The sequence below is a fragment of the Pan paniscus genome, chromosome 3, assembly GCF_029289425.2.
Source record: "Pan paniscus chromosome 3, NHGRI_mPanPan1-v2.0_pri, whole genome shotgun sequence".
Classification (NCBI taxonomy): domain Eukaryota; kingdom Metazoa; phylum Chordata; class Mammalia; order Primates; family Hominidae; genus Pan; species Pan paniscus.
Window position 1 is genome coordinate 185,127,310 of NC_073252.2, and position 14,381 is coordinate 185,141,690.

Consider the following 14,381-nt stretch of genomic DNA (forward strand, 5'->3'; position numbering starts at 1 on the left):
TTGTCAAATAACTGAATATGCCCTTCAGCAAGGTTTCTGATTTTGAAAAAGGAAAATATGCCTTAATTTTTCTTGAACAAAGACATCAACAACAATTAATTGGAAAATCTTTGCCTGTAGGAGGAACGGGACACTTCCCCAAATTGTTTTACATTCTGTTTAGATTGGAAATGCTGTAAGAGAGAATTGTTAAAAACATACAAAAACTAAACAAGTTAATATTGAGTGCAGTTGAACAGAAATATTATTCAAATATGAACCTACATGGAGTTGATGTGGGGCTAAATATATAGATTTATATATGTTTCTATAATATTTAAAATAAAGTTACTTTTTTTTTTGAGACAGGATCTCACTCTGTCGCCCAGGCTGCAGTGCAGTGGCACAATCTTGGCTCACTGCAACCTCTGCCTCCCGGGTTCAAGCGATTCTTCCACCTCAACCTCCCGAGCATCTGGGAGTACAGGCGCCCGCCACCATGCCTGGCTAATTTCTGTATTTTTAGTAGAGACAGGATTTCACCATGTTAGCCAGGCTGGTCTCGAACTCCCAGCCTCAAGTGATCCACCTACCTCGGCCTCCCAAAATGCTGGGATTACAGGCATGAACCACCATGCCCAGCCAATGTTGCTTTTGAATTAAAGATTTTATTATTATTGAGGCTAGTTGAAAGCAAATGGCCTAGCTATATAAATTATCATTGCACAGGAAAGTCTCATGTAGTACCATGTATTGTGTGAATATATTTACTGTTTATATATATACATAAATATCTACACACATACCTTTATGTACATATGTATATATAACCAGTAAATACACATATTATCATATTTATCATTGCACAAAAAAGTCTCATGTAGTACCATGCATTGTGTGAATATACATTTATATTTATTTACTGTTTGTATATATACATATCTATACACATAGATTATGTACATATTATATATACACAGTAAATATATATGTTCACTTGTATATTTTAAAAATAAAACAATGGTCATCTAACAAGAGACCTGCATCAGGATATACAGAAGGATGGAAACTTCACTTGTCTGATTGCATCTTGCTTTATACTGTATTTCAAATCCATGTAAGTATTTTACATAATAGAAGATCATATCCAAAAAACAGAATCCACAAAATTAAAAACTATCAAGTTGTGCTTTGTGCTACCGTCATGTGCCAATGACTCTGAAGAGTGCAGGTGGTAAACGGCTCCTCCCTGCTAGGGAGACCCTGCCCCCGCAGCGTGTTGCTAGTTAGAGCTACTGAATCAATTCTTACCTGAAGACAGATCGCCCCCAGGACATTTTAGTTGCACAAGTCATTGGAGTCTCTTTTCTGTATAAGTAATTTTGAGCTGAATTTCTGTCACTTCCCACTAAAATAACTTTCAATGATTCACTGAATAATAGTGGAGTCTACGTGGAGCTGACAATAATTGGAAAAAATAGAATCAATTAAGAGGGAAAGAATAGGAAGAAGGGATACATTCAATCACAGGAGAGTCAGGACAAATACGCGGGTGAAAGACATGACAGTTTTTAACCAAAAGCATGTCTTGAGAAGGAATTGGATTAGAATTGTTTTAAAAAGCTACATGATTGTCAAATTTTTAGAAGCAGCCTAATGCATAGATTGCAACATACAACGTGATATTTAACCATGCTTTGGATGATTAATGTTAACAATAGTGATGGATCGAAACTGTTGCATAGTGCTGGAATTTAAGTGGTAGGGATAAATTTCTCTTTATTTTTGTACGTAGATGCATATGTGTATACACACACACACACACACACACACGTCTTGGAACTCATCAAATAAAGCAGATCTTTTCCAAGTAAGTCCAGTAAATGCAGGGCTATGCACTCAAAGTGAAAAAAATTACAGAATTTTAATAAAAATCAAAGTCATCGTACCATCGTAATTCTCTCCCCATTTCACTGCTTCTCCAACCCTGTCTTACATACAGATGCCTTAAAAACTGCAGTGAATCTTTTTTCTTGAAAAATGTCTTTATGCCATATAATCATGGCTTCCACTCAATCTTTTGGCACTATCCAATATTAATATGTTTTTAGAAATAAACAGAAGAAACAGTAATGGAAGAGGTACTCAATAGAAAAGTCTCTTGAGGTCTAATTTGGGTGGTACTGGGGAAAATGCCCAGAAGGTCTGCAAACAAATAATGGGCAATCTAGACAGTGTTGAGAATAATACAGCAGATTTTAAAAAGGAATAGCACATATAAAAAGACTTTTCCATTTAGGGTGCCAAAATCCTAAAGTAAGGACTTCAAAAAATAATGGAAAGAAACCTCTACATTGAGGCTATAGCAGATTTTGTTTGATAAGAGAAGATTTAGTACATGGAAGTTGTGTTTGTCTTCTGAATAGTAAAAATATCTCACTAAGGATATGCAATATCTTTCTACTTTCATGTGATCATTTTAAAAGGGCAGGAATATGAATTCAACTGACAAAAAATTACTTCAGTGTTTCTGGTTTATTTTAATGTGCATTTTTTCAGTAAAACCTTATAGTAATAAAGATTTTGCTGTCATCTCATGAACAAATAAGTGTATTACTTTACAGGCAAGAAAGGCAAACTAGAATAATGACCATAGCATCATTTATGGGTATATAGAAATTATGTCTTTTTTATAAAGGAGATCTTAATAAGCGGTTTGGGAAATTATATTACAAGGCATTCTGTATTGATTTATTATCTTCTAATGCTCATTTCTGCCATGCACTCAAAGCTCCAAAGCATTAAAATTGGTATCCACTGTAGTTTGATGCCAGTTCTGAAGTTCAAATGGCAAATAAATTCTCATATTAATGGTAATGGTGTGAAACTGAGAATTTATTGAAGTTATTTGTTAAACTTCAGTATGTACCTATAGCTAGTTTTCATGTGAAAAAACCTTTAGTAAGAGAGCAACTTTGAAATTAACTCATGAAATTAGTTAAATTTCGGCTTTCCTGCCACTCTGGCAGTTTTGTTAACTCATGGGGGTCTGTTCAGGGTAATAACACATAGAGAAGTATGGACCCTAATACCAGTATAAGGCAGAATGAAGCTGTTCTCTACCACGAGAAGCAAACAAGAACCTATCAGAGCCATCAGACAATCATGATTCCAGTGGGCCATTGGGAAAGAATATATGCAGGTGTTCCAGGCAGATTTAGCTCATAGGAACAGTTACAATATTTTATACACATTTTACAAAGGATATTCCTAAGCATTTTTTTGCACTCATTTCCAGATGGTGACTTCTTTAAAAGTAGAAACAGTCTGACATCCACCCAGAATTAAGACCAAGAGAGTACTGTATTAAACTAATTTAAACGTCAAAGCATGTTGCTTTTAATGCTGTGAATTCACCCAGACTCACCTTCTCAGAGCCTTCTTTGTTGAAAGAACATAATGAATAACCTTTAAGTGTTGCTTCCTGCAAGTCAGTGCCAGAACGTTCTAACTGGTAGACCAAGAAGCCTGTCAGCATTTCCATCATAAACCTATATTATCTGGAGCTCATAAGTTGGCTGTAAAACTCAGGCAGAATCTAGGCATTGAAACCTTTCTGGAAAAGTGTTATATTTTTAGGCCGTGTAGACTACAGGGTGGTAAAAACACAGGATTTTCTGGCCCAAATATAGCAGTACTTTACACAAATTTAAACACATTAAAGTAAAACAGAAATGTCCTATTTCTAAATTCACAGGACACAAAAAGAACACATAATTTTAGGCCACTATCCAAACCTTGTAGCCTGATTTTGTCCAAAGTCTGTCTTCCATTATGATTATACAGAAAGTGTTGAAGGCATTGGTAAGTTTTCAGAAACCGATGAACAAACCTAAAAACTTGATGTTTTATAAACTATTCGTCTTTGAAGTGTTGCATATGTTCTAAAGTGGTCATGTGAAATAGCTAAAGCTCTTTGTTATTATACCCTTAAAAGTATTTTTTGTAGAGTACTTTGCATTGTATAAAATAATTTAACATGCAGTATTTAATTTAACTCTAAAAAAAGAATCCTGTAATATTACCCTCATTGCACAGAAGGTAAGCTTAGCACATAAAAGTATTACTCAGTCATGCACAGAAGTTAAGTTCAACCCAGGTCTTCCGATTTCAAGTTCAGTCTGGTACCACTGAAAACACCCCTATCATGTCAACCCTCCTAATTTCTCATTCATACTGAATCTGCCGCTCACTATCATTATGGCCTCTCCTGCTGCGACCGCTCTCTGCTCCCACATCACTCAACCTTCTTCCTCTTTCCACAGCTTCACAGGTTGACCTCTTTTAAACATACCTGTGGATGTCTCGTAAGCTCAGCGCAACTCACCTGGGGCAGTTTTGCTTTCCAGGGGACATTTGGCAATGTCTGGAGACATTTTTGGTTGTCACAACTTCATGTGGGAGGGTAGGGTACTGTTGGCCAATGTCCAGTGGTAGAGACCAGGGATGTTGCTAAACAGCCTACAACACCCAGCACAGCCCTGCCCAACAAATAATTATCCAGTCCAAAATAACAACAGTGCAGAGGTTGAGAAACCCCGCTCCGGCCAGAACTCTAGATTAACAATTTAGGATTATTAACCTGCTTGATTCACTCTTGAACCCCAGGTGACACATCTTCGACTTTCTTTGGTTTCTAAACAATGGTATGAAATGTCAAATGCTACTTTGTCGTTCTAGAACTTAGATCTAAGCTCACAGAAAAGCAAGAATGTGAGCTCTATGAGGATTTGGGATCTGCTTTCTTGTTTCGTGTCTATTGTTTAGTGGCTGCCTCATAGTGGGTGCTCAAGAAGGATCAGCTGAAGCAATGGCAAGTATAGGCATATGTCTTCACTGGATTGTAGAAATATGTGCTGTCCATGGACATGGGGAGGGGAACATCACACACCGGGGCCTGTAGGGGGTGGGAGGCTAGAGGAGGGAGAGCATTAGGAGAAATACCTAATGTAGATGATGGGTTGATGGATGCAGCAAACCACCATGGCACTTGTATACCTGTGTAACAAACCTGCACGTTCTGCACATGTATCCCAGAACTTAAAGTATAATAAATTAATTAAAATAAAGAATTAAGTGCTGTCTGTGACTGACCCCTTGGGCATTGCCGTTAGTGGCTCCTCTAAATCATTCCCTGTCCTGAGGTCCCCTCCCCTTCCTCCTCATTCCCCCTGCATCTTCTAGGCCTTCCTGAAAACAAGGCCCTATCATTTCCATTATTACACTCTGTTAGCTCCATCTTCATCACTTTCAAATACGCTGAAAAATCCTCCTTCTAGAATAACTCTGCTACCAACTTTTCTTTCTGTATTTCTTTTACTGCTAAACCTCTTGAGTCGTGATTGGCTCCAATTCCTTAGCATATACAGTGAGTAACCTTTTGCAATCTGAGTGGATTTCCCAGAATGCTACAAATACTGTTCATCTGAAATTCAATCTTGATTTTCTGCTTACAAACTGAGAAAAGGCCTTTGTTCTTGGAAGTGCCCTTGACCTTGCTAGGGCCTGCAACAATTGTGATCTCCTTCATGAAATTCCTTCCCATACTTTCTAAGAGACTGCATATTTCTATCTTTTCACTTTTATACTTAAACCCCAGTTTTTATTTTTCTTAGTGGCAACTTTTCATCTTCTATCCTCCTTAACTGGATGTTTTCTAAGCTTTGTTGTTCTCTGAGGTTATTTTTCTCTTTCTAAGTTTTCTCCCTTGGTCCCTGCATTGACTTCTCTGTGAATAACTAGAAAATCTTTGCTCCCAAGTATTCATTCCACATTTCAAACCACCAGTATAACATGGCTGCTGTAACTTCAAAGTCAACACACTTAAACAAAAACAACTATTTCTTCCCCATCCTTTTTTATAACTTACCTCCTCATGCTCTGTGGCCCCCAGACACAGGAAGGTTCTATTTAGGGGCAGAACTGACATAAAAAGCCTTCTTTCCCTGAGCCTGCTCTATACTTAAGCCATCTCTGCCATTTTGCCAAGTTATTGACCTAAGATCCTGAAATTGATCTCTCCTAGCTACACGCAACTCTGTAGAATTAGCAATTCCACTGGCCATTCCTGTAAGTCCATCCTTCAAAGTGACACCACGTGCTAAAGAAAACAACTCTTGAGAACTGTTTCATAATGGTAATTGGCAACACTCACGTGGACATGCTTATCCATACTAACTTATTAATACCACCATTCTATGGGGTAGGTTCTACTCCCATACACAGTTGTTACAGATAAGGATCCAAGGCAGCATGGCTTAAGTAACTCATTTAATGTTACACTGCTAATGAGGTAGCCAGGATTTGAACAAAGCTGTGTGGCTCTGGTGTCCATGCTTTTATCCACTATGCTCTATCTCTTCCTTACTGCAGGGCACATATGAAAATGGTGATTGGGTGGACATTTTCACATATGAAAATGAAAGTGTGATTGGGTGGACAGTGTAGAACAAAGAGCCATGCAATTTTAAAGGTGAGTTCAGAGGGTTGAATAGCACCCCTCAAAATGATATGTCCAAGTTCTAGCCTCCAGAATCTGTGAAGATGACATTATTTGGAACAAGGATCTTTTCCGATGTGGTTAGCTTAAGGATCTCCAGATGACCTCATCCTGGATTTAGAGTGAGCCCAAAGTCCAATTATTGGGGTCCAAATAAGAAGAGAGCAGGAAGCTGACAAAGAAAAGGTGACGTGAAGTTGGTGTTAGAGACTGGAGTGATGTGTCAATCAGCCAATGCATACCAAGGATTGCTGACAATGCCAACACCTGGGAGAGAGGCAGGAACAGGTTCTCCCTCACAAATTTCAGAGGCAATCAACTCTGCTGACCCCTGGAATTTAGACTTTGGGCCTGCTGCATAGTGAAATGATAAAGCTTCATTGATTATGGTGCCAACTTCATGTGGACTTCTTAGGGCACCTCTGGGAACCAAATGCAATGGGAGAGATCACTGTGAGCTGGAGCAGGGAGTCCAATAATGGAGCCCTCAGGCAAGTGGCAAATCTCTAATGAAATGCATCTCACCAACAGAATGCTGCCAAAGACTAAATTTTCTTTTATTTTTTCTAACATTATTTTTGTTATTATACTTTCAGTTCTGGGATACATGTGCAAAATGTGTGGGTTTCTTACATAGGTATACACGTGCCATGGTGGTTTGCTGCATCCATCAACCCATCATCTACATTAGGTATTTTTGCTATCCCTCCCCTAGCCCCTCACCCCACGACAGGTCCCGGTGTGTGATATTCCCCTCCCTGTGTCCATGTGTTCTCATTGTTCAACACTCACTTATGAGTGAGAACATGCAGTGTTTGATTTTCTGTTCCTGTGTTAGTGTGCTGAGAGTGATGGTTTCCAGCTACATCCATGTCCCTGCAAAGGACATGAATTCATCCTTCTTTATGGCTGCATAGTATTCCATGGTGTATATGTGCCACATTTTCTTTATCCATTCTACCACTGATGGCCATTTGGGTTGGTTCCAAGTCTTTGCTATTGTGAACAGTGCTGCAATAAACACACATGTGCATGTGACTTTATAGTAGGATGATTTATTATCCTTTGGGTATATACCCAGTAATGGGAATCCTCAGTCAAATGGTATTTTTGGTTCTAGATCCTGCAGGAATCACCACACTGTCTTCTACAATGGTTGAACTAATTTACATTCCCACCAACAGTGTAAAATTGTTCCTATTTCTCCGCATCATATCCAGCATCTGTTGTTCCCTGACATTTTAATGATCACCATTCTAACTGGCGTGAGATGGTATCTCATTGTAGTTTTGATTTGCATTTCTCTAATGACCACTGATGATGAGCTTTTTTTTCATATGTTTGTTGGCTGCATGAATGTCTTCTTTTGAGAAGTGTCTGTTCATATCCTTCACCCACTTTTTGATGGGGTTTTTTTCTTGTAACTTTGTTTAAGTTCTTTCTAGATTCTGGATATTAGCCCTTTGTCAGATTGATAGATTGCAAAAATTTTCTCTCATTCTCTAGGTTGCCTGTTCACTTTGAAGATAGTTTCTTTTGCTGTGCAGATGCTCTTCAGTTTAATTAGATCCCCTTTGTCAATTTTGGCTTTTGTTGCCATTGCTTTTGGTGTTTTAGTCATGAAGTCTTTGCCCATGCTTATGTCCTGAATGGTATTGCCTAGGTTTTCTTCTAGGGTGTTTATGGTTTTAGGTCTTACATTTAAGTTTTTAATCCATCTTGAGTTAATTTTTGTATAAGGTGTAAGGAAGGGGTCCAGTTTCAGTTTTCTGCATATGGCTAGCCAGTTTTCCCAACACCATTTATTAAATAGGGAATCATTTCCCCATTTCTTGTTTTTGCCAGGTTTGCTGGAGATCAGATGGTTGTAGATGTGTCGCCTTATTTCTGAGGCCTCTGTTGTGTTCCTTGGGTCTATATATCTGTTTTGGTACCATACTATGATGTTTTGGTTACTGTAGACTTGTAGTATAGTTTGAAGTCAGGTAGCATGATGCCTCCAGCTTTCTTCAATTTGCTTAGGATTGTCTTGGCTATACAGGCTCTTTTTTTAGTTCCATATGAAATTTAAAGTAGTTTGTTCTAATTCTGTGAAGAAAGTCAATGTTAGCTTGCTGGGGATAGCACTGAATCTATAAATTACCTTGGGCAGTATGGCCATTTTCACGATATTCATTCTTCCTATCCATGAGCATGGAAGGTTTTTCCATTTGTTTGTGTCCTCTCTTATTTCCTTGAGCAGTGGTTTTAGTTCTCCTTGAAGAGGTCCTTCATATCCCTTGTAAGGGATATGCACTGTATCTGAGAGATTGTTTGTTGTGATTTACAATTGTTTGCATTTGCTTAGGAGTGTTCTACTTCCAATTATGTGGCTAATTTTAGAATAAATGTGATGTGGAACTGAGAAGAATGTATATTCTGTTGATTTGGGGCAGACAGTTCTGTGGATGTCTATTAGTTCCACTTGGTCCAGAGGTGAGTTCAAGTCCTGAGTTTCCTTGTTAATTTTCTGTCTCATTTATCTGTCTAATATTGACAGTATTCCTAGTTATTTTATTCTCTTTGTAGCAATTGTGAATGGGAATTCACTCATGATTTGGCTCTCTGTTTATTATTGGTGTATAGGAATGCTTGTGATTTTAGCACATTGATTTTGTATCCTAAGACCTTGCTGAAGTTGCTTATTAGCTTAAGGAGATTTTGGGCTGAGACGATGGGGTTTTCTAAATGTACAATCATGTCACCTGCAAACAGAAAATTTGACTTTCTCTCTTTCTACTTGATTCCCCTTTATTTCTTTATCTTGCCTGATTACCCTGGCCAGAACTTCCAATTCTACGTTGAATAGGAGTGGTGAGAGAGGGCATCCTTGTTTCTACCAGTTTTCAAAGGGAATGATTCCAGCTTTTGCCATTCAGTATAATATTGGCTGTGGGTTTGTCATAAATGGCTCTTATTATTTTGAGATACATTCCATTAATACCTAGTTTATTGAGAATTTTTACCATGAAGGGGTGTTGAATTTCATGAAAGGCATTTTCTGCATCTATTGAGATAATCATGTGGTTGTTGTCATTGGTTCTGTTTATGTGATGGATTACATTTATTGATTTGCGTATGTTGAACCAGTCTTGCATCCCAGGGATGAAGCCTACTTGATCGTGGTGGATAAGCTTTTTGATGTACTGCTAGATTCGGTTTGCCAGTATTTTATTGAGGATTTTCACATCAATATTCATCAGGGATACTGGCCTGAAATTTTCTTTTTTGTGTGTGTGTCTCTGCCCGGTTGTGGTATCCAGATGATGATGGCTTCATAAAATGAGTTAGGGAGGAGTCCCTCTTTTTCTTTTGTTTGGAATAGTTTCAGAAGGAATGGTACCAGCTCCTTTTTGCACCACTGGTAGACTTCGACTGTGAATCCATCTGGTCCTGGGCTTTTTTTGGTTGGTAGGCTATTAATTACTGTCTAAATTCAGAACTTGTTATTGGTCTATTCAGGGATTCGACTTCTTCCTAGTTTAGTCTTGGGAGTTTTTATGTGTCCAGGAACTTATCCATTTCTTTTAGATTTTCTAGTTTATTTGCATAGAGGTGTTTATAGTATTCCCTGGCAGTAGCTTTGTATTTCTGTGGGATCAGTGGTGATATCCCCTTTATCATTTCTTATTGTGTCTATTTGATTCTTCTCTCTTTTCTTCTTTATTAATCTGGGTAGCAGTCTATCTATTTTGTTAATCTTTTCAGAAAACCAACTCCTGGATTCATTGATTTTTTCAAGGGTTGTTCATGTCTATCTCCTTCAGTTCTGCTCTGATCTTAGTTATTTCTTATCTTCTGTTAGCTTTTGAATTTGTTTGCTCTTACTTCTCTAGTTTTTTTCATTGTGAAGTTACGGTGTTGATTTTAGATCTTTCCTGCTTTCTCCTGTGGGCATTTAGTGCTATACATTTCCCTCTAAGCACTGCTTTAGCTGTGTCCCAGAGATTCTGGTACATTGTGTCTTTATTCTCATTGATTTCAAAGAAGGTATTTATTTCTACCTTAATTTTACTAAGGTTGAAATTTAAGTTATTTACCCAGCAGTCTTTCAGGAGCAGTTTGTTCAGTATCCATGTACTTGTGTGGTTTTGAGTGGGTTTCTTAATCCTGAGTTCCAATTTGATTGCACTGTGTCTGAGAGATTGTTTGTTGTGATTTACGATTGTTTGCATTTGCTTAGGAGTGTTTTACTTCCAATTATGTGGCCAATTTTAGAATAAGTGTGATGTGTAGCTGAGAAGAATGTATATTCTGTTGATTTGGGGTGGACAGTTCTGTAGATGTCTATTAGTTCCGCTTGGTCCAGAGGTGAGTTCAAGCCCTGAGTATCCTTGTTAATTTTCTGTCTCATTTATCTGTCTAACATTGACAGTGGGGTGTTGAAAATCTCCCACTATTATTGTGTGGGAGTCTAAGTCTCTTCGTAGGTCTCTAAGAACTTGCTTTATGAATCTGGGTGCTCCGTATTGGGTGCATATATATTTAGGATAATTAGCCCTTCTTGTTGCATTGATCCCTTTACCGTTATGTAATGCCCTTCCTTGTCTTTTTTGATCTTTGTTGGTTTAAAGTCTGTTTTATCAGAGACTAGGATTGCAACTCCTCCTCTTTTTTTGCTTTCCATTTGCTTGGTAAATATTTCTCCATCCCTTTATTTTGAGCTTATGTTTGTCCTTGCACGTGAGATGGGTCTCCTGAATACAGCACACCAATGGGTCTTGGCTCTTTATCCAATTTGCCAGCCTGTGTCTTTTAGTTGGGGCATTTAGCCCATTTATATTTAAGGTTAATATTGTTATGTGTGAATCTGATCCTGTCATTATGATGCTAGCTGGTTATTTTGCCCATTAGTTGGTGGAGTTTCTTCATAGTGTCAATGGTCTATACAATTTGGTATGTTTTTGCCATGGCTGGTACTGGTTTTTCCTTTCCATATTTAGTGCTTCTTTCAGGAGCTCTTGTAAGGCAGGCCTGGTGGTGACAAAATCTCTCAGCATTTGCTGTCTGTAAAGGATTCCATTTCTCCTTCACGTATGAAGCTTAGTTTGGTTGGATATGAAATTCTGGGTTGAAAATTCTTTTCTTTAATAATGTTGAATATTGGCCCCCACTCTCTTCTGGCTTGTAGGGTTTCTGCAGTGAGCTCTGCTGTTAGTCTGATGGGCTTCCCTTTGTGGGTAACCCGACCTTTCTCTCTGGCTGCCCTTAACATTTTTTCCTTCATTTCCACCTTGGTGAATCTGACAATTATGTGTCTTGGGGTTGCTCTTCTCGAGGAGTATCTTTGTGGTGTTCTTTGTATTTCCTGAATTTGAATGTTGGCCTGCCTTGCTAGGTTGGGGATGTTCTCCTGGATAATACCCTGAAGAGTATTTTCCAACTTGGTTCCATTCTCCCCATCACTTTCAGGTACAAACATAGGTTTGGTCTTTTCACATAGTCCCATATTTCTCAGAGGCTTTGTTCATTTCTTTTCATTCTTTTTTCTCTAATGTTGGCTTCACACATTATTTCATTAAGTTGATCTTCAATCCCTGATATCCTTTCTTCTGCTTGATCAATTCAGCTATTGATACTTGTGTATGATTCACAAAGCTCTTGTGCTGTGTTTTTCAGCTCCATCAGGTCATTTATATTCTTCTCTAAACTGGTTTTTCTAGTTAGCAATTCGTCTGAACTTTTTCCATGTTCTTAGCTTCCTTGCTTTCGGTTAGAACATGCTCCTTTAGCTCAGAGGAGTTTGTTATCATGCATCTTCTGAAGCCTACATCTGTCAATTTGTCAAAGTCATTCTCCATTCAGTTTTGTGGCCTTGCTGGCGAGGAGCTATGATCCTTTGGAGGAGAAGAGGTGTTCTGGTTTTTGGAATTTTCAGCCTTTTTGCTCTGGTTTTTCCTTATCTTCACGGATTTATCTGCCTTTGGTCTTTGATGTTGGTGACATACAGTTGGGGTTTCTGTGTGGACACCCTTTTCGTTGATGTTGATGCTATTCCTTTCTGTTCGTTAGTTTTCCTTCTAACAGTCAGGCCATCTGCTGCAGGTCAGCTGGAATTTGCTGGAGGTCCACTCCAGACCCTGTTTGCCTGGGTGTCACCACTGGAGGCTGCAGAATAGCAAAGATCGCTGCCTGTTCCTTCCTCTGGAAGCTTCGTCCCAGAGGGGCACCTGCCAGATGCCAGCTGGAGCTCTACTATATAAGGTGTCTGTCGCTCCCTGCTGGGGGGTGTCTCCCAGTTGGGAGGCATGGGGGTCAGGGACCCACTTGAGGAGGCAGTGAGTCCCTTAGCAGAGCTCAAGAGCTGTGCTGGGAGACCCACTGCTCTCTTCAGAGGCAGCAGGCAGGAACATTTAAGTTTGGTGAAGCTGCGCCCACAGCCGTCCCTTCCCCCAGGTGCTGTATCTCAGGGAGATGGGAGTTTTATCTATAAGTCCCTGAATTGTGCTGCTGCTTTTCTTTCAGAGATGCCCCACCCAGAGAGAAGGAATCTAGAGAGGCAGTCTGGCTACAGCAGCTTTGCTGAGCTGCGGTGGGCTCTGCCCAGTCTGAACTTCCTGGTGGCTTTGATTTCACTGTGAAGGGAAAACCACCTACTCAAGCCTCAGTAATGGTGGACACCCCGCCCCCCACCAAGCTCCAGCGTCCCAGATCGACTTCAGACTGCTGTGTTGGCAGCGAGAATTTCAAGCCAGTGGATTTTGGCTTGCTGGCCTCCATAGGGGTGGGATCCGCTGAGCTAGACCACTTGGCTCCCTGGCTTCAGCTACCTTTTTAGGGGAGCGAACGGTTCTGTCTCGCTGGTGTTCCAGGTGCCACTGGGGTATGAAGAAAAACTCCTGCAGCCAGCTGGGTGTCTGCCCAAACGGCTGCCCAGTTTTGTGCTTGAAACCCAGGGCCCTGGTGGTGTAGGCACCCCAGGGAATATCCTGGTCTGCGGGTTGCAAAGACCGTGAGAAAAGCGTAGTATCTGGGCCGAATGCACCATCCCTCAGGGCACAGTCCCTCATGGCTTCCCTTGGCTGGCGGAGGGACTTCTCTGACCCCTTGCGCTTCCTGGATGAGGCAACACCCCACCCTGCTTTGGCTTGCCCTCCATGTGCTGCACGCACTGTCTAACCAGTCCCAGTGAGATGAGCCAGGTACCTCAGTTGGAAATGCAGAAATCACCCACCTTCTGCATTGATCTCGCTGGGAACTGCAGACTGAAGCTGTTCCTATTTGGCCACCTTGCCAGCCCATCTCGAATAAGTTTTCTTATCTTTGCATGTATATCCGATAAGCTAGATTTAGTGGTCAATAGCGATTTTTGGAATGAATGAATACATAATAAGGATTGCTTTTTTTTTTACTGCACTATAAATGTGTAGAAGTCATGTAATTCAAAATTTATTTGTGTTAAAATGTTGGGTAAAATATTTTTACTCTACTTTAAATATCTAAGTTATTAAATATAACTGGCTGCATTTATTTTATTAAAACTTACAAAATAATTTTTGTAACTATACAAATTATAGGATCATCTACATATTGTGCCTATTAAAATTTTACTTAAATATGATTTTAGTTTTTTATAGACAGAAGTATAAAGAATGCTTCAAAATCTTAATCATTTAGAACTAAAATTATGTCTGGTGTCTTGAAATCCAGATTTATGTATGTGTTAAAGATACTGGTTATTTCCTCAAGTCAAATCATGGAATTGAGAGGTAGAGTTGAATACAGTTTTAATAAATATGCATTGGTTCCTATGTGGCTATTCTTGCTGTAGTAGTACACTAACACTCTACAAAAATCTGTTTTA